Source organism: Eretmochelys imbricata, chromosome 1 (assembly GCF_965152235.1).
Source record: "Eretmochelys imbricata isolate rEreImb1 chromosome 1, rEreImb1.hap1, whole genome shotgun sequence".
NCBI lineage: Eukaryota > Metazoa > Chordata > Testudines > Cheloniidae > Eretmochelys > Eretmochelys imbricata.
Genome location: NC_135572.1, coordinates 64,755,766 through 64,782,031, shown reverse-complemented (window position 1 = coordinate 64,782,031; position 26,266 = coordinate 64,755,766). Strand labels below are relative to the sequence as shown.

The 26,266-nt window shown below is 38.2% G+C and overlaps 1 protein-coding gene across 6 annotated transcripts in view; it reads right to left on the bottom strand.

The window, feature by feature from the left end:
* The window catches only part of ELF1 (E74 like ETS transcription factor 1), a 143,024-nt gene that overhangs the window by 68,788 nt on the left and 47,970 nt on the right, over positions 1-26,266 (bottom strand). Inside the window, exons 1-2 of one of the 6 annotated variants that reach the window (XM_077812084.1) lie at positions 26,116-26,190; positions 15,136-15,233 (exon numbers count right to left, since the gene is read on the bottom strand). The exons of 3 other annotated variants lie outside the window; for them this stretch is intronic. The gene's annotated coding sequence lies outside the window, so the exon portion shown is untranslated. Of the gene's footprint in view, positions 1-15,135; positions 15,234-26,115; positions 26,213-26,266 lie in introns of those variants that run through there. 2 more of the 6 variants (XM_077812060.1, XM_077812067.1) reach the window with 2 other exon arrangements.

Genomic DNA, 26,266 nt, shown 5'->3' with positions numbered 1-26,266 from the left:
AAACCAATATAGTTAAAGCCGTACACACACACACACACACGTACACATTTATGCCAATATAAAAGTGCTTATTCCATATGGGGCAGGGAATAAGTGATACCAGTAAAATTATTTAATTAACAAATAAACAAAATCACACTGCTCACCAGCATAATTATAACGGTACCAATTCTGTGTGTGATTCAGGCCTTAGGCACTTTTGAAAATTTACCCCACAACTAAGCTGTCTCCACTGGTTTTCCTGACCTCTCCATACGAGTCTCTGTTTCAGGGGTCACTGACAAGTACTCAGTCCCTCTCAGACTATCTCTGGATTTATCCTGGTCTCTCCTCTCATCCTCATAACCACTGAATCTTCATCATTCTTAGACTATACAAAGAAAAGGAGTACTTGTGATACCTTAGAGACTAACAAATTTATTTCTTTTTGCAGATACAGACTAACACGGCTGCTACTCTGAAACCATTCTTAGACTATGCTTCACCGGAGCTTGCCTCCATTTTATTATATATATATGGTACACAGAAGGAAAATAAGGTCCTCCTATTTACCCCTTCTTATAATACAAGAACAGACAGACACAGAATTGAATTGAAAGTCAGCAAATTTAAAACTGACCAAAAAAAATTAAAAATTCAGCCTATAAGGAACTGGAGGAACTCATTGGCACAGACACAGTAGAGGCCAAGAGCTTAGGAAAGTTAGTGACATGTACATGGGTAACTGGAGCTTAAGAATAGCCATACTGGGTCAGACCAAAGGTCCATCTAGCCCAACATCCTGTCTTCCGACAGTGGCCAATGCCAGGAAATGAACAGAACAGGGCGGTCATCAAATTATCCATCTCCCGTTGTCCAGTCCCAGCATCTGGCAGCCAAAGGCTTAGGGACACCCATGGGGTTGCATCCTTGACCAACTTAGCTAATAGCTATTGATGGACCTATTCCATTAACTTACCTAATTGTTTTTTGAACCAAGTTATAGTTTTGGCCTTCACAACATTCCCTGGCAAGGAGTTCCACAGGTTGACTATGCGTTATGTGAAGAAGTACTTCCTTTTGTTTATTTTAAACATGCTGCCTATTAATTTCATTGGGCGACCCTGGTCCAAAGTTACAGTAGATATGATTTTAAAAAGAAAACAAGTTTGGAGTGGATATAAACCATCATGCTTCACAGCACAAGCCAAACTCTCATAGATGTGAATTTCAAACAAGCGTCTCAGACAGGCAGGATTTCCTGCCCCCCCCCAATAATTGCCCACTTTGGGACTCTTGCATTTTCCTCTGAAACAGTTGGTACTGCCTACTGCCAAGGTAGGACAGATTGAATCTGATCTGGAATGGCAATTTTTCCAATTACATGGGATAAAATGCCTATTACAGTTCATCAAGCCACAAGATTTTGCGTTCAAATCCTTCGCCTAAGCAAGTCTTTAAAGAGAGGAAAATAGAGACCACTAAATTATTCCCTCCTCTAGAATACCCAGTGTACCTTATCTTTTATATTGTAAACTTTTGAGACAGGGACTATCTTTGTGTATTGTACTATAGTGAGTAAAATGTTGAGCATACTGTCAGCATAACACAAATAAAGGAAGTACATTTGCAAGAGTTCTTAATATTAAGATTTAATTGCCTTTTAAAATCTGGCTAAACAAAATCTAGTGACAAGGATTGATTTATTGAATGTAAATTGTTAAAATCCCAGAACTAGTTTAAGAATTCATGTAAACCAAATGCTTTAATTTTTTGGAATACAAAAGGAGTAAATACATTCTCATTTGTTTAATACAGTAAAGGCACTTGCAAATAGTTTTGGTGTCTAATGGCCCATTTTAATTAGGAAGATTAAATACTGATATGCTGTTAAGAAATCAGGTCCTCATGCTGCAAGAAGCAACATGCAGGCAGATGCTTGGAGCCATGTCAAATCACACTGCCTTCAATGGGAAGGAGTATGCCAGTGGGGTTTGAAGAACTGGAGCCTGAGATAACTAACTCATTGGTAAAAAGTATCATCTGATAAATAGAGTTCAGGGGAAATCTTGTTTACTAAAATAACAAGATACATAAAACTGCGATCCTTTCTGAATAGAGGGTTATATTTTAAACTTAAAAGGGAGTAAATCGTAGATCAGAATCAAGAGTTGGGATAGGACAGTGTTAGTTATTCTGGTCAGGTGAAAAACTTCACAAGTTACTGGTAGCCAGCCTCCACCAAATTCTGGTAAAACTGCCAACTGCCCCATAAAATTACCAGGCACACAAACTCGTAACGCAAATTTTTACCACCTGTAGGCAGCTATAGAAATGTACCTCCAGTGGTCAAATCAAAAGTTTCTCATTCAGGGCAATCTTTGTTGCTCAGGCCTAGGTAATTCTAGAACAGCCACAGCTTAACAGAAGGGGAAATATTTATTTAAAACTGGAACTAAGCTAGGTGCCATACTTCCAAGCTCATCCATTCTATGTATGAAGAAAGACAGGCCTGTAAAAAACATCAACTTATTTGATTGTTTTGCATCTTAATGGCCTTTGCTTCCTGCTATCTCAATTCCCCCCCCCCCCGCCTTTATTGTTTTGCTGATGCATTCTAACTGATTACAAAGAGCATGCTGTTGAACAAAATAAAATATTCTTCGGAGTTAAGCATTTTATTCTGCAATGTATATTCACATTAATATTACGTATGCAGATTCACTGTAAATATAGTGTCATGCATTCAAGCTTTTGGTTTCACTTACGTACACCAGTCAAAAAAATAGGTACAAACTATTCTGAGCAAAAGTTGTATAGTTTTAACATTAACAAAACCCTTCCCTCTTTGCCCCCCTCGTCCCCCACTCCCCACCATTCTATTCACATCTTGATATTTTATAGGCCTCTGGCATACTTTCATCCACCATGGAGTTCCCAAAGAGACCTCTGCAGGTCTCAGAAATGAGACCTTACCTTTGGTAAATGATCTTACCTTTATTGAGACCCTAAGGGATTGATACGACAATAGTGTAATCTATGGAATATTCCTCTTGTTTGCCTCTCATTTGCTGTCATCTGTGAGCAATATGAATAGTCTCAACCTTACTCTGGAACAGACTGCTATTACTCAGCTAGACCTGAAATTCCAGTTCTTTTACATTGCTATCTACTTTCCTTCATTAGTTTGCCAGTTCTACCCCGATATCAGATTACACAGAGCCAATATTTATAGCACCTTGCAAAACAGTCATACATATCACATACCTACATCTGCCTATACCTGTTGCCCTCATATTTAACCCTTTTTAGCACTAAAGCAAACTGTTATATGCTCAAATTTGTCATTTAAAAAAAACTGGCCTCAAGAGATATTTTTTCTCTTGCCTGTCAGCTGAAAGAGTGTGCCCAAATACCTCCAAAAAGTGATATGGACAATTGTTAACATAACTTCAAATAATTTTATAATCCTGTAATTTAATTTTATGAACCTCCCCTGTATGGCAATGTATGTCACAGACAAAGATGCTGAAATGCCCATAACAGTGAATTTATTCAGACTGCAAGAAGCAACAAGGCTTACTGTACAGCAAAACAAGGATTATTTTATACAAACACCTTTACCCTGCTATTTTTTATTTTTAGCATCTCAGAAAATAACCTTCATAGAAACTTAAAATACAGCATTTGGAATTTAAGATGATCAGCTCTACAGTTTAAATATGCAACCCCACGTCTTCCCTCTGACTCCACTGCTGCCAAGTTAGAGAAGGAGCTAGCCAAATCTTTTTAAACACGTGACTGGCACGGTTATTACAGATGGAATTTCTGACCCACAACTGTTTCAAGGCTGTTCCTCTGCCTTGAACACATGGGACTGCCTTAGGCTTGTCTCTTGCTTGCCTGCTTGTGATAATTCTTATCCCACCTTTCCTTTCTGGAGAGGACTCCATTAATTCTGTTTCATCCAGAGTCTGTCTTACATATTTACTTCCATTAAATATGAAGTGACATGTTAAAAAACAAACCAATAAACAAAAAATATAAAACCAGGTAATTTCTCACTCAGACACCATGATGTGGCCTAGGCATTATACATGCCACACACGTGAAACTTCAACTGCGACTCTGCGCTTTTTGGCCAAGGCAAGGCATTTTGTGCATTCCTATATTAGAGGTCCCATGTTATATGTCTATGATGTGCCTCAGAAATGAAAGAATGTGAAAGATATGTATAAATACATTAATTCTTATGAATCAGATCTGTACAGTGTGCTTCTAGCTTCAGCGAATGGATTAACTTCAGTGAAATGGACAATATACGATAAATATGCCCTGCCGTTTACATGTAGCTGTGTTGGTCCCAGGATATTAGATAGAGTAGGCGAAGTAATATCTTTTACATCACCCACCTTGTCCCCCTGCCATTTATCATCATTCAACTGGGCCAACTCAAACAGTACAAATGAAATGCACAGGGGGAAAGTTCTATTCATTTGTTTCTTTAAGCTGAGTTCACTAATTCAACCCTTCAGACAAGAATCACTGACCAATCAAATTGCTTTTCTTTTAGAAAGTATTTGCTGTTTTTGCTTTAAGAAGTATCACAAGTTTAACCATGAAAAAGGACAGCTTCAACACCTATCAGTGTCCTTATTAAGTGGCTTTGGCTTAACAGGCATTTGATTCTGCCATGAGCTGAGCACTCTGGCCCTGATCCAGCAAAGCACCTAAACATGTGTTTAACTTTAAATTAACACTGTAGTTAACAATGAGAGACAGCTGATTTTTTCCTTGAACATATTAAACAGGGCTGTCCAGTAATTTGGTGGGAATAATACATGTTTCCTCTTCTAATCTATTACTTAGCTAAAACTCCTGTCTTTTCACAGATGTATCTGAAGCTTTATTCATTTAATCTTATTTGCGCTAACAAGTCCCACTTAAGTTTTTTCATATAGGTTGTGACTGAAGTACTCAATATTCTTGCATGTACATTGGTCCTCTTATTTTACCACTGGAGTTCAAAACTGGAAGCTCCTCAAAATAAGCAGGAAAGGATTTGCCTTCCCTGTTTTGAAACAGATATAGTAGGATCTCTATTTGCTGCTCTTGTAAACAAGGTTCTTAACATGCTTATGTGCCTCTGTTTTGCCTACCTATTTTCAGATATCATGAGTCTCCATTGGAATTAAATATTTGGGGTCACATTCTTTTGAAAGATTTTTGAAAGGTGACCTATGTAGATGAGTGGACTATGCTAGATATATTGTAGTGTGGAATCCAAATATTTTTTAGGGTTTTAAAGATCCAGCATCATACCATTCCTGCAAGGGTTTATAATGAGGGCAGGCCAAGGGAAGAGACATGAAAGGCTCGGCCAACAATCTCTTTCGAAAAGATGATCAAACAACATACCATATGAAATTCACCAGGATTATACAGAAAACATTTATACTGCTTCAAAATAACAATGGGATAAGCTCATTACCTTTCATGAGTAGAAATACTTGAACTACAAAAGCCTGTAGAAACAAGAATGAAAAGTAATATAGGGAGAGGCGCAGAGTACTGAACAGTACCAGCAACAATATAGGTTGATACGAAACATTGGTAGATAAGGAAGGGAGTGGGAGATTTCAGAGTCTGACTTCATGAATGTCCTCCTTTTGGGAAAATATTTAGCAATGACTTCTGAAGACATTCATTAACTTTAATTTAGTGTAAGATAAAGATGTTTAATGATGCATATTTTAAACAAAATACATAGAACTCCTTCTTTTATTACCTAAAACAGAAATACTAGTTTCTTTGAAATTATAGGTATTTCAGAGGACATAAAGAAAATGTAAAACAGTAGAAAAAAAGTAAAACAGAAGAGAATGAATCAGTCATCTTTTTGCTCTAAGGTGGTGTTTACTGTCCGTCCCTCACCCCCACCCAGTGTGTAAAGTGATCTGAGAAAAGTGGGGTGCCTATCATAATCTGGGAGCAGCAGCTTTGAGTACTCTCCTCAGCTACCCAGATCAATTTTTTATTTTTTTGCCAGGTCCACGATACTTGCGACAACCTCGCCTCCCCTGCACGCGTCTGCCCCCTATACACACCCTTTAATCATTGTTCCCACCCCACCTGCTTTTTTAATACAAAGAAATTTGAGATGGCTGTGTTCATTTTTGTTTTCTGGGATAATCTTATTCCTTGTTGTCACTCAGGCCCCAAGCACATGAAGTGTTTTCCTATTTCAGGTTGCTTTCCTGAATCAGGGCCTAAATTCATAACTTTGTAAGTTTATAAACCGAGTTTTATTACTGGTTCCAAGACCTGGTTAATAGACCACAAAGCTTATCATCTTTCTTGAATTAGCGATGGTTACATTATTTGAAAGAGTTACACAATTATTTTTTATGAAAATGATATAGCAGGAAAGTTGGACTTGACAGGTGGCTATATCTGTACATTTCAGTTATAATTTTGTGTAAAATTATTCTGAACTTTTATGTACCTTCTGCATGGATAACTTGTACTTGTGTTCCTCCTCATTCAGGGAGAGGGTAAGGAATAAGAAAATAGATCAGACTTGCTCAGGTAGATGTGGATTAGGTTAACAATCCGTCCTTGGGTGTTGGGGGAAGAAAGCAGATTCACTCACCAAACAGGTTTGTTCTTAATTGAGGGAATGTTTCTCAAATGTTAATTGAAACCTGAACTTGAAACTGGAAACTGAACTTAGAAAACAATAAAAAAAGACAGGTGTAGTCCTGATTAAGAAAGGTAAGCACCACACATCCAGAGAGACTTTATAAATAAATGGGTCTTGCTACAACTTGCAGGTAGTACAGAGATTGCTTTCTAGCAAGACAGCCAAACTTTACCAAACTGAGGGATGGCAGAGAAAGAACTTTGTAGATAAGCTATTCTACTAATCCTGTCTATTTTAGGCAATTATAATGCTCCTGTCACCATAGTATCTAGGACAGGGGTTCCCAAACTTGGTTCGCCGCTTCCCACATCTCCCATTGGCCAGAAACCGGCGAACCATGGCAATGGGAGCTGCGAGCAGCCGTACTTGCGGACGCTCAGATAAACAAAGTGTCTCACAGCCCGCCAGGGGCTTACCCTGAACAAGCTGCGAACCAAGTTTGGGAACCCCTGATCTAGAAACAGATACAGAAGAGTCTCATTAAAACTGTCTGTAAAGAACCTTGCTCTTTATCATTCCTATGTTCAGACATTAGGGCTGTAAATGTAAATAAATTTAAATTGGTATTCTATTATTGTTTACCAGTGTGATTAAAACTGTGATTAATTGCAACTTCTTTTAATCTTGTGATTAATTGCGATTTTTTAAAAATCTTTTGACCACCCTATCAGATACTATTTTTCCATCTTCTTCTTCCCTTTTCTTTCTTTTTTCTTTCAAATCAACCTGCTTTTTAATTAACATGAACTGAATTTGAATTTAGGTCTTGTTTAGACTAGGATTTGGAAGTTGTTAGCTATTATTTGTTGAACCTGACAAGATTAAACATGTGGAAGGTACACTACTTTGTCTATACTGGGCTTTGTCTACACTATTAATGTTTGCTAACCGTGTCCAAATCCTGGCCTAGACAAGATCGTAGGACACTTTAATTGGAGTAAAACATTCTCAGGAATCCCTAAGTGAAAGAGATACATTTTTGGTTAAAAGAAACCATATGCTTCTCCTTTGAATAGTCAGGTTCACTGTTCCCACTATAGGTGTTTTTCCCTCCGCTGTGCAGATTTAAACTTTAAGTAAAATTTTCAAAAGTACTCATTTTCAAAAGTGACTTAGGCAGCTAAGGCCTGTCTTAAAAGTTAAGTCACTTTAACTATGCCAGCATAGCTAAAGAGGCAACACCCCCTCGTCTCTCAATACAGTTATGCAGGTATAGATTATTTCATTTTGGTGAAACAAAATAAGGCTACACGGTATAAAGCACCTTATATCAGTATACCTGAATCTACACTATGGCTTCAACCAGCATAGCTATGTTGGTCAAGGGTGCAATTTTAAATCAACATAGTTATTCTATTAAAATTTTTTAAGCGTAAAACAGGCTGAAGTCTCTTTGAAAGTCAATGGGACTTAGGCCTGATCTACACCTAAAAGTTAGCTCAGGGCTCTGAAAAATTTCATACCTTGTGCAATACAGTCAGGTTGACCTAACTCCCACTGTACATGCAGCTAAGGGCATAGCTACACTTGCACATGTAGAGCGCTTTGAGTTAAACCAGCCTTCGTAGAGCGCAGTAGGGAAAGCGCTGCAATCTGTCCACACTGACAGCTACAAGCACACTGGCATGGCCACAGAGAGCAGTGCATTGTGGTAGCTATCCCAGCATGCAAGTGGCTGCAACGTGCTTTTCAAATGGAGGTGGGTGGGTGGAGTGTGACAGGGAGTGTGTTGTGTGTATGTGGGGGGAGAGAGCGTGTGTTTTTTTGGGGGGGTTGAGAGCATGTCAACATGTTGTCTTGTAAGTTCAGACAGCAGACCCCTCCCTCCCCTCCCGCCTCTCTCTCACACACACACACAGCATTCCACTGTAATGGTTGCTTTGTCTTGGAGCAGATAAGCATGCCGGCTGTCAGAAACGGAGCTTTCAAAGGGCATATCCATATTCCTACAGCGAGTTCAAAACAATCAGAAGAGTGGCCACTTGACTTAAGGAGATTATGGGACATTTCCGGAGGCTGATCAGAGTGCAGTAATGCAACACCTCGTTCACACTGACATTTCAGCCAAGGCGCAACAAGCGTTAATCTTCTTGCCGAGGTGGAGTACCAGGAGCGCTCTAGCCATGGAATCAGAGTGCTCTACGTGCCTTGCCAGTGTGGACAGGCGCCCGGGGCTGCTTTAATGCGCTCTAACTCGCAAGTTAAGCCAAGCCCATCAACGATCTACATAACAGCACTACAGTGGCACAGTTGCAATGCGGTAGCAGTGCTGCTGCAGCGTAGTAATACCCATAGGCTCCAAGTCTGTGAGTCAATGGGACTTCAGTGCTTTTGAGAATTTTATTCCTTGTCTAGAAACTGGGGTGTGATATTACCCAGTTCAATCCAAGCAGTTTAGCACATGCTTAACATGCCTTGACTACAGTTTAAGATGTTAATAGTTTAAACCTAGGTAACGCAATCTAACATCATACCTTTAAATACTAGTTTAGATAAGACTTGAGAGTGCTTCTAGAGCTGTACTGTGGGGGAATATTAGTTCAACCACAATTAAGGTTAAGACTATCTTCTTGTTTAAAATAGACGATTTTTCTAAATGCTCTAAAAACCCATAGTGAAATATAAGTCAGGGACCAATAAAGTTATTATAACTAAGCAAATATTTAGACTCATGAGATATATGAATAAGCAATAAAATATAGTGAAAGTAGTGTCTGTATGTCTCATTTTGTGATGTCTGGGGAAATGTATGAACTGCAGCCCAAGTAGCTGGTTTACAAGTCTACTCAGGAAACAAGTCTTCTTTCCCAGTTTGAAGCTTGTTTGAAACGATTTAGGAAGGCTGAAACCTTTAGATTTATAAGATTCCCTGACACAGAATTTTAGCCTCCTAGCAATGAAGAGTTTTGGTCTAATCCATAGACCTCCTGAAAGCTTTTGTCTTTTTGAGGTAAATTCAGAGAACTCCTTGCACATCCACTGTGTGTCATAACTATCCCTCCAGATGAAGAGTGCCAGGGAAGTGGAATGAAAGTGTAACCTTCTGAACAGTGGACGACAATTTGAGGATGAAGGCCAAGTCTTGGTGAAGCACTACTCTATCTGAGGGCTTGTCTACACAGCCTCACAGTTTGGACTACAGGGTGTGAACAGCAGTGTGCACCCAAGTGCTGAGCTTTAACTCCCCCCTGTGGGAGCTGCAGGCACAAAGTAAAAGGTTCCTAGTTCATGTTAACTTAGTCCTCTTCAAACAGAGCTACATTAATTTGAACGAGAAACCCTTTAGTTTGCACCCCATTGTCCAAATGAGGGAGCTACCGTGCACCTCTGTGGTGCATACTGCTATTCACACCCTGCAGTCCGAACTGTGGGGCAACGGAGACATAAGTGGAGTGAAAGATACAATATTGAGTAAAATCCCATTGACAAAACTCCTGGCTCTGAGATTTGTGGAGATAAGTAGTGCCACTCTGAACATATGGCTAAAATTGAGGTTTATTAAAGCATTCTTTACAAGGTTAAATTTGCAGGTCACTGTAACTTGTGAGGGTCAGGGATGAATCACTTGACATATGGACAGGACAAGCATCTGCAATTTCCAGCAAATAAGAATGCTAGATATAGCAGAAGCAGGTTTGTGCAGAGTGATCACCTTTCAGCTAAGAGACAGGCCACAGAGAAAGTCAAAGATGGAGAATTTGAGCTTAACTAATTTAATGGGCTTGGCTATGAATAATGCATTAAATCCTTCCAGAATATTCTGATATTATAGAATTTTTTTTTCAGGATGATAGGAGGAGGAATGCAACTCAGAGACCCTTTCCCCAATGGCAATGACCATTAGCTCCTTGGAGCAGAGACCATCCTTCTTGAGTCCTTGGGGAAGCACCAAGCACACAGTGAGACCTAGAGTAAATAAATAATTATAATGATTTAAATATAATCAATATGTTAGGGATCCCAGCGATTGGTGGTCCTCATTTTGCCTCTCTCACCAATGGGCTTACTCCTAGTGTGACGCTGCACTCCATAATGTTTTATGGAAATATGCTTATGAGTGTAAATATGATGTAACTGGAATATGCTTTATGCAAAAGGTCTCTTGTAAGGTATCATTACAAAGCTTATAATCTACTGAGTGTGTTCTTTCTATTTGAATGTATGTACCATTCTCGTATCTGAAGCTAGAAATATAAAGTATAACTCTGAGGTCCTACTGTAATTATGCAAAGTGTGGGCCATTGATGATGGTTTAGAATCTTGATGGCTCCCATTGACTAGGATAATTGGTTGTAAATGGCTCTGTTTACTTTCAAGCCTTCCTATGTTTGTGTAAACCAGCCCAGGAAGAATGGTGGAAGGAATCCATCTTAAACCTGGTGCTTTTCCATTTAGAAGGATGGGTGGGCATCCAGAGAGACAAAAGATTCCCACCTTGTGCCAAAGCTGGAAGAGAACAAAGGGGGCTGCCAGAAAACCCCTGCTTACCACCTGAGCTGGAACTAACAAGGACTGTACCGGGGAAAGGATTGGGCCCAGACTAGGAAGGAGTCTGTGAAAGAAGCTTATTGGAACATCTCTGAGGGTGAGATATTACCTGTATCAGTTTCTTAAAGTACTAGGCTTAGACTTGTGTATTTTTGCTTTAGTTTGCTTAGTAACTTACTTTGTTCTGTTATTACTTGAAACAACTTAAATCCTACTTTTTATCCCTAATAAAATCACTGTTGTTTATTAGTAAACCCAGAGTAAGTGATTAATACCTGGGGGAGCAAACAGCTGTGCATATATCTCTATCAGTGTTATAGAGGGTGGACAATTTATGAGTTTACCCTGTATAAGCTTTAGACAGAGTAAAATGGATTTATTTGGGGTTTGGATCCCATTGGGAACTGGGTGTCTGGATGCTAGAGATAGGTGACCTGCTGAGCAGTTTTTGGTTAAAGTCGGCAGCTTTGGGTGCGTGGACCAGACCTGGGTCGGTGTCGCAGCAGGCTAGCGTGTCTCGCTCAACAAGGCAGGGTTCTGAAGTCCCAAGCTAGCAGGGAAAACGGGCTTAGAGGTAATTCCAGCATGTCAGGTGACCGTCCCGAGGGGGTCTCTGTGACTGAACCTGTCACACCTGGCTCTCAGGCATTAGCAATCTCTGCAAGTACAACTCATTTAGATGAAATCCCCATTGCCCCATAGTCACAAAAGCATCACTTTTTCCCCATGCCTAGGCGGTATGGGAATACAAACAACAACAATACAATCATGGGCCAAGAGTTAGTCCTTAGAAATGCAGCCATCAAGCATAAACTCACCCATACCTCTAAACAGAGAAGCCCTTAGTGACAGATACATTATAAAGCCCAGATAAGGATGAGTTTGGAACACATGAGAATCGCTTTAGCTACTTCCTACTTCAAGAAGGAATTTTCTAACTAGGGGTTTTCCCATGCCAATTCGGCCCATTCAGGTATTATTTTTCCACAACCTTCAATGGAGCTGATCACACTTAGTTAAGTTAGGATTATGTGCTCACAAAAATTCATACACAACCTTAAACCTAGAAGCTATTGTATTGAGAGAGGCAAGTTCTGCCTGTCTGGGTTGTGGTCGTGAACACTGAGTCCTCAAGAGATTGAGAGGCAGGGAGAAACACCAGAGGGCTACTACTAGTCTCTCTCCTCCATGGTTGGGCGAGCCTTTAAACTACATCAAAAAGCAGAGATTAAATTAGTACTGTGTCTAGGTCAACAGTCCCACTAGATCTATCACACCCATGCTTCTCTCAGCAAGAGAGTCAGCTCACACACAGTCAGAATGGGATGACAAGTGAAAACTGGAGTTTAAACTGGAAGGTGAATTGCAACCTTAACATTTTTCCCAGTCCAAATTGTAAAAAAATCTGGGAGGATATTTTTAATTCTAATCTAATTCACACAAACATACATCACTTTTCCATCTCTTTTAGACTTAAGATTTGATCTGAATATTCAAAGCATCAGTTTCCAACAGATTGTGGTTTAATAAGATCACAGCCACAATATAAGTTTGAAATTAATTTTCTGGGGTGAAGTGGGTGGGAGTAGAGGCAAAGGGTTTATCACCTTTTCTGATAAGACTTTATGGATGGTACAGATAACCTGTTGATCACCCAAGCAAAAGGAGCATCTAGCATAGTTGATTAGCCAATTTTGAACTGCTAAAAGATCTTTAGGGGATTCACACTGTCTGCACTGGGGCGGGGGGGGAGTAGCAAAATCAACTGACAGATTAATCCATGTATGCAGTGTTGTTGTAGCAGTGTTGGTCCTAGACTATTAGAGACGGTAGGTGAAGTAATATCTTTTACAGGACAGCTTTTGCTGGTGAGAGACAACAATCAACCTTACACAGAACTCTCCTTCAGGTGTGCTAATCCAGGTTCATCCAAATAGTTTCGAATGACTAGGAGGATGTAGAATCCATAGTTTCCCCAGTTTGAACCTGCTAATTATTATCTTTTATTCAGCATGAGAGGTTGTCCTCAAGAAATTTCAGACTATTTTACAGCATCTTAAACCACAATTCACATATCCAGACAGGATGAAACAGTATCTTGAATAAAATAGCTCCAAATGAACATCACTTAAAAAAAATTATTGGAAGTACCCCTTCCAGCATGAAATCCTACCACACAAATAATTTAAGTAAATTTGCATAAGGAGACTACTCCAATTAAAGACAAAATAACTTGTTTTATTAATGCATAGTTAATACATAGAGAAGTGGAGATCATACTCAATATCCAAGCTACAATTCTGATAAACCATGCAATAATAATATATGTAAATTAACAATTCCAGCCAACTGCAGTGTTCAAAAATCATAAATCAGGCCCTCAAAATATGAGATTTGCTTAAAAATCATGAGCCTTATTAAAAATAGTAAGTTTTAGGTGCTTTTTATTTGTCTGCTGGTTTTTGAGCCTTTAGGATGTATTTATGTTATGATTTTCCAACTTTTCTCCACTACCATGAGAGCTTTTTTTTTTTTTTAAATTGAAGCTGAGATTCTCATAGAAGCAACTGAACACAAAAGCTGGGCTTTAAGAAAACACCTCATCAAATATCACTGAACCTGGAGATGAAAATCACAAGTTTTGGCAACACTGCAATTCTTTAACATAGACGAGAATTCACAGATCCTGAGATTTCAAGTTACCCTCAAATGGAAATAGCCCTTTGCATATTTTTTAGTATCCTCTAGGAACAGCTTACTTGCTAACTCATCACAAGTTTCTGTCTAGATTTAAAAGAACTACTGTGTTAATACAGTAGAGCAAATAAATATCATACTTTAGTTCTGTTATTACTTTACTGATAACTCCTGAAATTACTGTTTTACAGTTAGTTATTCTGCAATCGTTCCATTGTTTTCCTCTCTCTCCAATTACTGGCCAAATTCTGATCTTTAATCTTAGATGTCTAAAAATATAAGGACAGACTGATCAATGGAAACCAAATATATTTAATAAAATTTGCTTCAGGAGGCTGCTTGTTACACAATTGCTGTCCGTGACGGAAACTAGAGTAGAGTCATCTCTTAGTACATCTGTTCCTCTGCTAGTGGTTTAACTGACAGGAAGCAGAAACAAAGATATGGAGTCTGAATGACAAGTGTTTCCTGCCTTCACAGCTACATCTTTCTTTTTTACTTGTTATAAAATAATCCACTGGTCCTTAAGTGTGACAGGCAAAGATACAAGTAGCAGCACACATAGCGAGATGAATTTCTCCTAAAACTTAGGACAAATATTTTTTTCAAAAAAGGAGGGCAAAAAGTTATTCCCACACAGAAATATAGTCAATTTGATATGACATAACTAGTCCAAGTTTATTGGAACATGGTTTCATGAGAATCACAAACCATAATATTAAAACTGTGATCATATCAACTCTTCAACTGTATCCCAGTACTACACACATCAGTACTACGTAAGTTTTAGTGTGTGACCTTCTGTAAAGCAGCTACTAGACAGCAGAGCATCCTAGTATGTCAAACACTCCGTATCAGATAAACAGAGAGAAACAGAGGTTAACCATAAATATACAGCAGCCAATGGTGGAAGCCACATTGCTCAGAACTTTCAGTAGTCGTCCAGACATTAAAACATTAAAAATATATGCTGAATGTAACAATTTTCTACTGGCATGGGATTAGATTAGATGATTAGGTTTTTTTAACTGTAGTTTCTAGGATTCCACCATAAAATAATGAAGGTGTATTTAGTTCACTACGGGGAAAAAAAAAAAAAAGCCACAGTAAGAACTACTATAGAGTTGGCAAGCAAAGGATCAGGGGACAGACAAAGCAAATTTTCATTAAAAAAAGAGGCACAACTCTGTTACAGCTGTAACCAGGGTCCTCAGGTTCTAATGACTATATATTCAAAAAGCCCCTTTGATCCCCCTAGTATGTTATACCTGAAGATCTCTGTGAGGTAAAGTCATCCACTTGCTTCCAGACTCCCCGCCAAAATCTAGGCCATCAGAAAGTTTCATTTTCTTAGTCAGCCAGCAACCTAAAAAAGTTGACCACATTGTTTTTAAGGAAAGAGGAGGAACGGAGAGAAATTGTTTAAGGTGGTCCTAAGAAGTGCAACTAGGGGTGGATAAGAAATGCCATACAGGATCTTCTCGATTATCCTACTTCTGTCAGTGGCCAGTTGTCTTGATTTAATGATACAAAAGAGAGGGAAACAAATTTTAGGCTGGATATCTGGAAGGTTCACTAACAGTCTCCAGGAAAGTATTGGAAGTTACATTATTTAATTGCTTTAAATTAAACAGAACAAAGCTACTGGAAATAATAAATGGCATCTATCTTAGAGTTTTACACTGCTGCCCTCACTGTAGCATCTGAGCTCCGTCCATGTAAAATCAATAGCAACAGCAAAGTGCCTGGTGTATTTCATGGTGTCTCTGGCACTTCTACCCCAAGCAGAGTTTTCACCCCATAAAGGGAGTTTTTTTGGGAGAGAAGGGAGGCAAGAGGGGTTGCTGATTGAAAGGCGGTTGGGAATAAAAAGGGTGTTCAACTTGTGAGTGTCACTTCCTCCACAGCACTGGACTCGGGTCACTTGCTGGTTTCACAAGAATAAATGGCAGATTCTCTGTAACTTGAAGTCTTTAAATCATGATTTGAGGACTTCAGTAACTCAGACAGAGGTTGTGGGTCTATTACAGGAAAGCGTGGGTGAGCTTCTGTGGTCTGCAATGTGCAGGAGGTCAGACTAAATTATCACTCTTTTGGACTTAAAGTCTTTGGTGTAAAGGCTTTCTTCAAGAAGAAAGTTTTTGCAATGTTTCCTAAAGATGGCCAGACTCTGGATTTGTCTGACCACCTCTCAAAATTGTTCCGCAGCCAGATCTCCATAACAGATAATGCTTTGTCCCCAGTTCTTACATGCTTAGTCCTGGGCTTTGCAATTTGCATTGACCCAGAGAAGCACAGCTGTCATGGTGTTTCATAGATAAAAATCCAGGGCTTTGAAAATTAGGAGCAAGGCCTTCAAATGGCATCGAAAATTTACTGGGAGCCAGCGGAGGAACTTAAGCACAGGCTCATCTCTACAGCGTCTCAGCACCTATGAGAAAAGTAACTAGCCACTGTACAGTATCAAAGAAACATGGTTCAGGAACCCACCCTTCACACTCAACTAACTCGTAACATTCAAACAAATCAAAAAAATACAAAACAACGTTTATTAAAAAAGCCATGCAGCATGCTCTGAAGCTTACTAAATTTTGCTGAATTGGCAGAGAGAGGTAGAAGATGACTGAAAACGTTTTTTCCATCTCAGATTCCTACAACAATATTACACAGGCAAAAACATTTTATAGTTTTGCCTCTTACTTTGTAAGTCACATTGGTCATATCTCTTGCAACATACATTGGCAGCATTCAACGTTTTCCAAGGAAAACTGGGATGGCAGAGATGTTGACATTGAGCCAGAATTGGTTTACATGGGACTCAGATATTCTTTTCAACCCTGGAAGTTCAACTCTGTTCCACTTACAGAGTGAACATTTTATTACAGCAAAAGCTTTCAGATCGTAACTACATATTTTCACAATGTATTACTAAGATTTCCTGACTGCCACATGATGCAAAAAGGAATGTTTACAAGCATAATAGTTTCTAGTAGACTTGTATGTTACAAAATTAGGCAATCCAACTAGAACAAGCAAAATATTTAACCTGACACAGAAATAAAGCTGTGAATAAATGAGATTTTTTGATGCAATCAAGAATTTGGCATCTTTCTACAGATAAATATTTTACCAAAAATTAAAAATGAAATGTCATGATATTCTACTGAGACTGTTACTGATTTAAAATAAAAAAAAAAACTATTAACTCTGATCTTTAAATTCTATTAAAACTGAAGATTTATCCCTGAAATTAATTACTGTGTCACTACAGTGATGCGCCATTATATTTTTAGTAGCCAGTCTGTATCACTCAACTGATCTGGTTAAAACTATTATTGTTGTTGTTGTTATTTGCCATCAGGGACCCATTGTGCTAGGTGCTGTATAAACATAAAACAAAACGATTGTCCCTGTTCCAAGGAGTTTACACTCTAAGTATAAGACAAGAAACAACAGATGGATACAGATAGAAAGGGGAGTACAAGGAAACAATGAGACAATATTGGTCAGCATGATAGGCAGTGGCCTCTGCACACCAGCACCCTAGCTGTTATCACATTCTTTGTAGGCATCAAGGCAAAGGAGTATCTTGAAGGTAGATATCGAGGTAGTTTTGTGGATGTTTATGGGAAGTTTCTCTCAAGTGTGAGGGGCAGCACAGGAGAAAGAACAAAGGTGCTTATCTGAAAATTTAATAAGGGGGCAATGGAGACTGGCATGACTGGCCAATCAGAGGCAAGTATCAACCGCTCAACAGCAAGTGAGAGATGATAGGTAGGGCAGGAATTGGCCATGAAGAGCCTTGAAAGTGAAGACAAGCAGGACTGAGTGGTCTCCACGCAGCAGCTTTTTTCTACAAAACAAATCAACTTATTTGGTGTATCCAAGCCTACCAACATACCTAAATAATTTTATCAGGGCATTTTAGAAAAAATGCACCTTAGTGCCTCAGCAGGGAAACCTACACATTGCAGCACTATACTAGTGTATGAAATTCCATGTAAAACCAGAAACAAAAGTGAAACTGACTTAGTCTGTGTCCATTGTTCAAATGAACAATGTAGGGCACGAAATAAACTGCATTAATGGATTTAGTGTATTTTAATCTGTTTTAATAGGTAAGGATTATGATTTTTAACCCAACAGTGTTCCTTTAACAAACATCCTGAGCAAGGCATTTTCTAGATAACCAGGGAGGGGTTTTTTTTTGTTTGGGGTTGGGTTTTTTTTTGTTTTTTTTTTTTACAATGTTTACTTAACAAGCAGATCACAATAACTAACTATTCTGTTTGCAGTAAGAGGCAGTACAGTGCAATGAGTTAATATTTTATCACAGAATTTGTGCAGGCAATCGCTAGCAATCAACTTTAAAATTCTTTTTAGTTCTTATATTTTTCATCTTATGAACAATAAAACATTCTTTAGAGTTCCTCTACCTTTCTTCTCAGTTAGAAGAAATTTTAAGAGGCTTAATCTCCCCTAAAATCTGCTTCACTCATTTGTCTCTTCAGATTGAGCGCAAAGGTCATCAGTTCATTTGAATACCCTGCATTAGCAGATGGGAATAGCTAGTATATTTTTATTGTAGCAAAAAGTAAACATTTTAAAAAGTGATAGCAACCCATATCTTGTCCTTATGTCTCCTTCCCATACTCGTCAAAAAAAGAAATTATTATTTTTGTTTCTGCACTTTTAGGACTTTGTTTGCACCTGCTTCCCCACCCAAAAAACCCATTACCTTCCCAAGTTTTCTATTATCATGTTTATTTAAACCAGTCCTTATTGGAATCAGACTATTAATGGTCCCAGTTCCATCTAGATTACATTGAAAAGTCCCGTGTTGTAAAAGGGTGTAGAAAAAATATTGGGGGTGTGATTCAAAAAAAGGTTAAGAACCTGTGATCTAAACAGATGTAAGAGTGGCCATGTACAAAGCTCTAACAGTTTAATTAAATCAGTTTATATCACGCCTTTAGTTAAATTGGTGCAAACAGGCCTAGTCTAAATTTAAGGCTTATTCCATCATAATTATGTCAGTTAAAAACCCCCAAAAACAAAAGACACACCACACCTTAGCGATATAGCTATGCAAGTATAAGGCCTAGTGTAGATGCACTTCTTCTGGCTGAAAAGTGTTTTTGCCAGTATAGTTTAGGTTTCTTGGGGAACTGGTGTAAGCTATACCAAGAAAAGGCACTTTTATGCCAGTGCAAATTGCATCTATACTGGAAAAGTCTGCCGCTCTAGCTATGTGAGCAAAACTTTTGTAGTGTAGACAAGGCCTGCTTTTAGACCAGACCATAGGGAGACCTGCAGCTGGGACAGCATGAGAATTTAACAGCGGGATTCAGATAAAAAGATGTGTGGAACAGTCTAGATAGAACCTGGATCTAGTGTTATTACCCCTCCAGTCCATAAATACAAATGCCAAATTTCTTTTGGATAGATATTATAATCTGAGTTCTGTATATATTCTAGGCTATGTTAGACCTTAGAAGAATGCACTGCAAGCAAGCTGGCAAACGTCTCAGTACAATGCATATAGGATTTAATTCACTTCTCTGTTTCTGAGTCCCAAATATTCTACAGATACTTGTTTGCAGCAACAAAAACGGAGTCTGCACATTTCCTGACTCATGAAGACTTCCATTCATATTTTATTGAAATCTAGTACAATATATATGGAACCAGTGCAGTAGTTTCACCAGCACGGTATCCTATCCATACTGATGATTCCATGGACAGTTATCAAAGAGTGAAATGGCTATTCCCTAATCAGACAGGGACTGTCTTTTCATTCGGTGTTTGTACAGCGCCTCATATAATGGGGCGCTGGTGCATGACTGGGGTTTCTAGGCACTATGATAATACAAATAATAACAATTTAGTTATTACCTTAGTATTTTCTCCCCCCATGGATACACGTATTTTCTAACATGACCATATTAACATAATGACAGCATAGTCTTGTGCACACTATAGGGATTCTTGGCAGTGCTAATTAAAACAAAGACTTTCCAGTACTGCTGGATGTAGGCCACATGTTGGATGCCTAGAGTACTGAGATACAAGCAGGCATCAGAATTCATATAAGCAATACATTATTAAACAAATAATCTCTGTCATCACACAACCTTATATTACTAAATCTCTCCTTCAAACCTCAGATTCCCCTATTTTATCTGAGCACTTACAAGTTTGGACTCTTATTGTGTCATTTGGCTGCCAGCCTTAACATTGGCAAGTATAAGAGAAATTAATTCCAAACCATTATTGCTATAATTATATTAAATACAAGCTAATCAGAGCATAATATTAAAGGTCCACTTGGCTTGTATTTAATCCAATATATTAACACTTGATTTTAGAGGAAGACAGTTACAGTAGCATACACACATCTTCTAGAAGTAAATATTTAGGGGAAATTATAACAATAAGGATTTTTCTTGCTAGCTAGAATGTTCTATGAAGGGTTTTACATTTTAAACGTGTTATTAAGTAGCTGCTTCCTAAATTATGGCTATGTTAGACAAACTAAAATTTCACTTCTTGGTGTCTGGATTTTTAAAAACATAATTATTTCAATGTTGGCTTTGGCTGGTAACCAGAAGAAATACACTTTTTGGATAGACATAGTTTAGAATTAGTGAGAACTCCATAAGCATTCTCTTATAGTCAAACAAATAGTGCCATGGAGTTGCCTCTCAATACAAAAGTGTTTCATTTTCGTTTGTACTGTAAGTCCAAACAGGCAGGAAAAAACCCCCAACACCACACACATGATACAGAAACTTCTATGGTTCTATAGTTCCTTATTTTCTCCTTTTGAAAAAAATGTACATTTAAAGAAAAAAAGAATAGCATTCATTTAGTCAATAACATGAGTTGGAAAGTGCTGCACTCCAAACTGCATCATACAAGATCCTGCGTAGGTTCTCAGAATTCATTTTTGTGTTGGTTTCAGAGTAACAGCCGTGTTAGTCTGTATTCGCAAAAAGAAAAGGAGTACTTGTGGCACCTTAGAGACTAACCAATTTATTTGAGCATAAGCTTTCGTGAGCTACAGCTCACTTCATCGGATGCATACTGTGGAAACTGCAGAAGACATTATATACACAGAGACCATGAAACAATACCTCCTCCCACCCCACTCTCCTGCTGGTAATAGCTTATCTAAAGTGATCACTCTCCTTACAATGTGTATGATAATCAAGTTGGGCCATTTCCAGCACAAATCCAGGTTTTCTCACCCTCCGCCCCCCTCCCCACACACAAACTCACTCCAATACTTTTATTGGACCAATGCCTATACTTTAAGTTTGAACCATTATAGTTATAGGCATAAGGTTCATAGGAGCAATGTAGAAAATCTTTTCATGAACAGCAAATACACAGGTAGCATGGCACTGGACAAGAGAACAGGCTCCTCTAAAAGCTTTAGGCCGTATTTTCCCCTTAAATACAAATGCACGACTCCTAATTACTTCAAAGACACTATTTTCAAGCTTACTTTTTGAAGAGGAGCCACTTTGTGTTGGAAAGATGGCCTGCTGCACCCAGATTACAATAAATCATGCTAGCACATCTTTGAAAGATTAGAGATGTTAACTCCAGAGCATCAATTCTTCCACACATAATGTCCACAAGTAGGGAAAACTTAATAGAAAATTTAAAATGACACGATCAGCATTTTCTGATATACACCATCCCTGGTTAGCACAAGCAGTAATTGTGTTTTCACAGTCCCGTTTTACTATGTTTTTAAACATTTCTTTCCTTTGTTGCAGTGTGAAAGATCCACACAAACAAAAAGATAAGTAGGCACCGGAACAACAGTGAAACAGACTTAGACAAAGTGTTTTCAAATCACAAAGTTAACAATTTTTTAAAAAGAGCGAAAATTATTTTTCCTTTAATCTCTTTCAGTTATATTACTATTTACCTGCCAAGCAGCCAATTAAGAACATAGGGGAGATCTAGAGAGAAAACTTTTAGTGATGAAATAATATGTATAAACCACAAAATACATGTAACATCCTTACCAATTTCCTTGAAACTGTCAAGAGCAGTTTGAATCACTCAAGCTCTCACTCCTTTCTCCCCATCCTAAGGGAGAACCAACACAACTTAGTAGTCATCTCACTACTTATCATTAGGTAAATTAGACAAACAGGAAAAGAGTAAGTCATGACAGCAGTTAGTTCACCTGCTGAACAGGTACAAAACAGGTAAAGGGATGAAGGATGCAAAAAAATTACGCCTGCTAATTAAGATCAGATGCCAAGCTGACTCCTGGTTAAACAAGGTTTTTAAAAGTAATTTAGACTTAAATCTCGAAATACAGAAAACACAGAGAAAATACTATTCAAGCCATCCGAAAACATTCCTTCCAAATTGTCAACCTATAGGTTTGGCATTTCTATTTCTGACAAGTGAAGATAACAACTTATATTTGTCCAATGTAAGGAAGAATTTTACATAAAAACTTGAGGACTTCGAAGTCTCATTTTGAGGCTACCAAAATGAATGCACTTTTCAGATTAGAGTTCTAATCCAGTATGACATGAGATGGCTGATCTCTTTAAGGGCAAATTCTCAATTAAATGTACTGAGAGTTAGTGATACAATTCCTATCATCACTAAAGTTAGTTATTGGGTAGTTAAATCCTAACAAACATCAGGGTAAGAATGCATAAACTTTAGTCCTTATCTCATGGTATCCCATCAGCACAAAGATTGAGCACAGTTGGTAGCTTTGCCTGAGGACAGGCCCTCAGACAGAATGATATTGAGGAATAGATTATCTGAACAGATGAGTCCCTTTATGTCAGGAGAGTGGGAGTATCTAGAGGATTTCACACTACAGCTGCAGACTACTGATAAGTAAAAGACTTCAAATTTCAGTGCATATAGTCTCTTAAGAACAAATATTTAAATGTCCCTCCCCAGACACAGTCAGATTTAACAAAGCGAGTTAGCTCTAAAGCGTATCAATGGTATCAAAAGCATAAATGTAATGAGTAGAGTGTAAGTTTACTTTTAGGAAAGTCATGCTGCTTACGGAGTGGATCACAAACAAGACTGTACATCTATTCCCCCTCCCCTGTATTTAATCACCTCTCAGAAAGGAAGTCTGTGCTCTTCTCATATCCAACAAAGTTCAAGTAGAAAGTACAGTATTAAAATTATCAGTGAAAGTTGCCAAATGGAAGCCTATAAACCTTTACTTAAAGATCAAAAAGTGAAAGCTACTTTGGAGATCAAAGTCTTCCCTCTGGTATAAAGGGAAATCCCACATTTTTGATACAAACAAACACTTTCAAAGGCATTTGGATCAGTTCACCTGATTTGGCTCTACTGTATCTCCCCACATACAAATTCAGCTATTCCAGACAGAAGTGAAGTTAGGTAATTCTTCATCCCAAGAAGCCTGAGAAGAGTAATGCACCACTGAACTAACAGTTTCCACAGACATCAGAGGCAATTACAGTACCTGACCAACTACATAACATACACATTTATTTCTCTCTCTATCTTGTATCAGTGACAAGTGTGGGACTCACCAAAACTAAATTTTCAAGAGAGAAGAAAATAATACTTGGAGAACCTCAGATGAAAAGGAGCTCTAGAAGTGCAAAATGTTTGCAAAGTATGGCTGCAGGCACATTGTCCAAAGCCTTGTGTTCCTGACTGGCTGGTTGGCCTACAGGATGTTGTCACCGACACGCATTAAACTCCCAGCAATCAGAATTGGGACCTTGGCAATAAAAAAATATGTCGAGAGAGAGCACTGCACTGATCAGGACTAATGTATGTATAGAAAAATCACCTTTACTTTTTTTGAGACACATATCATTCATACCACACCTACACTTCGGCTGGAAAAATCAGTCAGAGCCTATAACCACCACCTTTTCTCTTCCAGTCCAGCTATTTCGCTGCTTCTCAGTGGGAGGTCTTTGACGTTAATCTTTAAAAGGAGCAACTGGGAGTCCTAAACCAGTTACTCAACTCATTCTAGTTTAGTTATAGCATCTGGTTCTGTTCTCTTTAGGTTCCTGTACCACAGCCTCGCCATGGTATCCACGAGCCTGGACACACAAGAGCTTTGCTGTAGGACAAAGAGAGATTTCTCCTTAAAGAGGGGCATGAAAAAGAACTAGCAACAGCCGCTTACTCTCCAGCCCTACAACAGCACTACAGAAGCATCCAGCAATTTGGGAGCTGTTTTGGGACTGCTAAGTCAACTTTATAAGATTAACTCTTTAAAAACCTTTAGCTACCTCGCAAGAAAAGTAAAGGAGGGGAGGGAATGGAGAGAAACCAGGAGTCTCCTCTGTTAGTTCAAGTTTAACACTAGACAGTGAGTTTAAGGTGGCTACCACAGACCAAAACTATAGCTAAAAGGACATCAATGCTCATGGGAAAGTAGGAGGAGAGAAAAGGAATTCAAATAGTCCAGCAAATCATAAATATTTTTTAAACAAACAAAAATCTTCCACAACACATTCAAAATTGTGTTTTCAATCTGTTCCCTATTACTTAATCTTATCCTTCTACTAAAGATAATTTTTCTCAGGGGAAGGATACATTGCATACCTTCTTGAAAAACCTGGGATTTAAAATGTGTTAAAAATGAAACCTAAAATTAAGAGACAATAATAATAACAAATAAGAAGAAGACGACGACGACATGCCAGGATACACAAGGTAGCTATTGGCAAACACTGCAGATGGCTAAAAGCAAAAGGCTGTTGCACCCTTAGTGTGCACTATTAGCCTAATAATTTCTTCCCTCCCTCCCTCCACTGTAGATTATTACTATATTAAGCAAGACTCTACAACACCCCTGTGAGGTAGGTATTATACTATAGTGAACAGTAAATGACACTGAAAAGTGTCCCCTATGTACAATATTACAAATAATTTCATTCTCCTAGTGTGTGAGATTTTCAATTTAGAAGAAATTCAATTTTATTTTTAAGAGAGTTTTGTTTTTAATTGAAAAATTAAAATACAGAGTTGAAGGCTACTGTCCTCATTCAGACAAGATTCCAACTGAAATCAAAGTTAATTGTGTTCAAATAGGAACTACAGGACCAGGAACATACTTAACACCAATTCAAAGTGTGTGTGTGTGCGTGTGCGCTCGCCCACACACACGGGTCATCGTGAGTTACACTTATTTTAGTAGCAAGTGTATTTTTCCCCACTGAACATTTAAAAACAGCCTTTGAACACCGCATATTTCCCCACAACCTTTCTTGTGCAAATGGCACTAAACCTAGTCCCTTTTACACTATGTCTTTCTCATTGTCACAGACAAAATCCTAAACTCTGAGGACCAGAAGTATGAGGATGACTATATATCCATTTTTTATTCCATGAAAGCAGTTAAACTCTTGTTCCATTTTAAATTACACAGTGTGACAGTGGGTTTTTACAGGATATTTCAGTAGAAACAGACTCTCAGGCCATCAATTCTTTGAATTACAAATCCACCATATTTACAGCAGCTCAGAATCAAACCTTAGCAAGTATAACAAAGCAAATGCAACGAGAGTGCTATTAACTAATACTTTGCCCAAATATCCTTCAGAAATTCTCTACTACATGACAAACACATCATTAGAAACGTGTACCCAGCTCTAGAAAAGACTAATATATCCTACAATCAACTGAGCCATCTTTAAAGCAGTGAAACCAGCAGCACATCTGAAGCATTAAATATTAACACATTTTAAGAATAAGCATACAGCTGAAATGCAACAACATTTAAAACATTGTCAATTTTTAAGGCTTACCTCAGGTGTATTGTTTTCAGGAACATAGAAACAATATAGTCCACTTAACATTTTGAAAAACACACAGCAAAAAACTACTTTACACAGCACTTAAATATTAAATAATCATTTTTACGTGAAGTGCAACAGAACTGACTATTTACTAAACTATAACAGCAAGTTTTCTTTTTTTCAGTCTTACTCTCATGATACGTCTGAGGAATTTCTGGTATACAAAAGATTTTTAGATTTTAAAAGATGCTTTGCCCTCAAGGCCAAAACCTACAAGAACTGACATTCTTTGTTTTCCCCTGGTAGTTAAGTGCAATCAAGCATGTGACTGAGTTCATACATTAACAGAGGTAAAGAACATACAGCCATGTTTCTTCAACAGGTACACCTACTGTGCTATTAGAATTATCACTCCTATTTAGATACTGTACCACAGCAAGACAGAAACGTTACCTTAATTTGTTTTAAGGTGTTTGCATAGTCCCAAGAGCCAGAAAGTAAAAAAGAAATCCAGCAGTTTTATGCAGTTAAAATGGCTACTGTAGATTGGGGAAGTAGTGTCTGTGCTTCAGCTTATGAGTCATACATGAAACTAAGTGTTTCT